The following is a 3714-nucleotide window of genomic DNA, read 5'->3' as shown; positions in this document are numbered from 1 at the left end:
GGGATGCTTGTTAACAAGACAGATGCCAGGCCTCCCTCCTTGGAGAATCTAATTGAGTAGAGCTGGGGTGGAGTCAAGGAGGAAAGACTACAACACTGGATCAGACTGATTTTATTGTTACGAGCGCCCTTACAAGAGAGTCTAGATTTAATATGTTATCTTTTGCAGCTGAAAGTAGCTCTCATAGTTGGCTTGTTCGATTGACTGAACCTAGTACTCAACGTGACCTGTATTCTGTGAGGTGGAGATACCAGCATTCTCCTGGTGAATGTATCTGATGTCTAAAAAGATAGGAATGTTGGAGAAGATTTAGCACATGAAATTGCATATACTCCCTATTCCCAACAAGTACATTCCCAAGAGGGCTCAGAGAATAATTCTTCACCTAGGTGTTGAGATAAGCATTAGTGACAGCAGCATCAGTATCCTTGAAAAATTTTATGGTGGGTGTCCTCTGTGGTTTGGATATTGAAGGAGGCACTGTTGAGATGGGCTCCCTGACTTCACTGGGGATGATGGGGTCCTAGAGGAGAAGAGGCCAAGCAGCTGAACTGCCTGAGGCAAGGCGGGGGCCTTTACTGTAACATGAGGCAGGATGAAGTAAGAATCAGGATGTGTCGGCTTGCAGGGAATTTTTTTTTTTTTTTTTTTTGGCAGCACCGCAGAGCTTGCAGGATGTTTGTTCTCTGACCAGGGATCGAACCCGGGCCCCCAGCAGTGGAAGCGTGGATTCCTAACCACTGGACTGCCAGGAAATTCCCTTGGCTTGCAGGGATCTTTGATCAGTGTCTCTAGGAATGAAACAGATGAGCAACTTACTAAATATGATTGAGTTATGTAACAGAAAAACCTCCATGTCTTATGGCAGAAGCCTAACTTAAATTGTTGTCACAAGGGAGCATCTCAACCTTTCATCTCAACCTTTCCACATCGAAGCCAGTTCACAGACCTGAAGTCCTGATTGAATAGGAGGCCAGGTCCCTTCAGGGAGGACCTTGTAGCAATGCCACAAGCATATGCTGTAAATCTGTAAGGGGGAAGGGGAAATTCAGACCTTTTAGGAAATACTAGACATTAGCTTTGAGTTGATGCTAATCGCTGGGAACCCAAGAATCAATGTGTCCAAAGCTCAACTACTGATCTATCTCCTGTTCCCCCAAATCTCTCCCACTCCTGCCTTCCCCATCTCAGTTGATCCCTCTCTATCTCAGCATCCTTCCAATTGGAGGAGTCTTGGACACATCTCTCTCACGTTCCATGTCTCATCCATCAGCAGCATCTGTTGGCTCCATCTCCAGAAGACATCCAGATTTAATCACTTCTATCCTCCTCCACTCCTACCACCCTGGTCCAAGCCATCACCATCTCTTGCCTGGATTACTGCAATAGTCTCTAAGTCTCCCTTCTTCTAACCTCATCCCTAATAGTCTACTCTCAGCATAACAGCTCGATCAATCCTTTAAAAATATAAGTCAGGGCTTCCCTGGTGGCGCAGTGGTTGAGAGTCCGCCTGCCGATGCAGGGAACGCGGGTTCGTGCCCCGGTCCGGGAGGATCCCACTTGTCACGGAGCGGCTGGGCCCGTGAGCCATGGCCGCTGAGCCTGCGCGTCCGGAGCCTGTGCTCTGCAACGGGACAGGCCGCAGCAGTGAGAGGCGCGCGTACCGCAAAAAAAAAAAAAAAAAAAAGTCAATCATGTCAATTCTCTGCTCAAATCCCAGAAAAGCCTCCTCGTTTCGCTTGAGGGAAAGCTAAAGTCTTCACTGGCTTGCAAGGCTTTACATGACCCGGCCCTGCTAGCTCTCTGACCCGATCTCCTACTATCCTCCCTCTCACCCACTTTACTCCAGGTACCTTTCGCCTCCTGGCCTGTTCCTTGAACACGCCGACTATGTCCGCCTTACGGTCTTTGACCCTCCATCTGGAATGCCTTTCCTCTAGTTCTCCGCTTTGATACCTCTTTTACTTCCTTAGGACTTTGTTACTATCTCACCCAGTGGGACCTACCCTGACCTTGTTTATTAAGTCAGCCAGTCCCTTTCTGCAGCATTCCCAATCCTTTTTACTCTGTTCTACTTTTTCTTTGCTTCTTCTTTATTTGTTTCAACTTATCACATTGTAACATACTAATTTACTTGTTTGTGCTCATAAATATCTCCCCGCCCCCAACTAGAATGTAAGTTCAATGAAGGCAAGGATCTCTGTTTGGTTCACTGATATACCCCAAGTGCCTGGAACAGTGCCTGGGGCCCAGTGGATGCTCAATACATTTGTTTCATGAATGAATTTTTTAAAAAATTTAATTAATCTTTTTATACAGCGGGTCCTTATTAGTCATCAATTTTATACACATCAGTATACACATGTCAATCCCAATTGCCCAATTCAGCACACCACACCCCCCACCGCTCTCCCGCCTTGGTGACCATACGTTTGTTCTCTGCATCTGTGTCTCAATTTCTGCCCTGCAAACTGGTTCATCTGTACCATTTTTCTAGGTTCCACATATACGCGTTAATATATATTTGTTTTTCTCTTTCTGACTTACTTCACTCTATATGACAGTCTCTAGATTCATCCACGTCTCTACAAATGACCCAATTTCATTCCCTTTTATGGCTGAGTAATATTCCGCTGTATTCATGAATGAATTTTGAAGAGATCCTGGAGGGACTGTGGACGGGCCCAGAGGGAGTCTCTTGAGAGGGTGGGTCTTGGGACCAGGTGATAAAAATTTGGGGCCCCAGAAGGCCTTCCAAAACCATGCAGTTTCCCTTTCTGGCCAGTGAAACAAGAGAGGAAGTCTGCTGCAGTGTCCTAGGAAAGGGTTCCTTGCTCTCAAGGGGACACTGGAGGAAATAGCCCCTTTCTTTCTCTAGATGTGATTCTTAGAACCATGTTATCATCTTGGGACCATGAGGACAGCAAGTTTAAGGAAAAAGGTGTGTGGGTTGGTGGGGGAGGGGGAAGGAGGGGCACGAGGTTAATCTGGGTCCTTTCACTCAGAATGCACCCTCAGGGAAGGGCTCGCTGCCCCCCTCTGTGGGCAGTACAGTTAGCTACTAACTGCCTGTGGCTGTCACCTCTGCCTCAGCTGCTGAGAGTCCCTTTCCCCAAGGTCACATCCTCTTTGAGGCGGCCCACATCTAGTGATTGAAGGAGGTGAGAGTATAAAGTTCTGGCCCAAATGGGACACTGATGGGCAGTACTTGCTACAGAGCATTGGTTGAATCGAAGAACTTTATGGTGCTATGTCTCCATAAGGAAGAATGTAGGAATACAGTAACCAAGGGGAGAAGCAGGAGTGACCCCACTTACCCTTACTCTGATAAGCCCTTGGAGACCTCGTACTTCCTGGCCCGGCCACTCTGAGGCAAAGAGGGCACACTTTTGCCCAGAAATTTACATTGAATTATAAGCCGAGTCTGCCTCCTGGGTGCTTTGAGCTCCTTGTATCCAGGGACCAGCAGTCAAGAAGTGACGTCACTGACATGGCAAGAGTGTTTAACCTGATTGTAAACAGGCTGCTGTTCCACAATGGGGACACCGAGGAATACGTGTGGATCCCAGGTGTTCTACCTGGCTGCTTCTTGGTGCTCCCCAGCCCAGGTGTAACTGTAAATGGCCAGGTAAGGTAACCCTGGCTTGAGAAAGGCATGGTGACCAGGGGCTCTGGCACCCTGAGGATGAGGGTCTGGATCATGCCACCAAGTGA

The sequence above is a fragment of the Phocoena sinus genome, chromosome 1, assembly GCF_008692025.1.
Source record: "Phocoena sinus isolate mPhoSin1 chromosome 1, mPhoSin1.pri, whole genome shotgun sequence".
Classification (NCBI taxonomy): domain Eukaryota; kingdom Metazoa; phylum Chordata; class Mammalia; order Artiodactyla; family Phocoenidae; genus Phocoena; species Phocoena sinus.
This window is presented reverse-complemented; position numbering follows the sequence as displayed.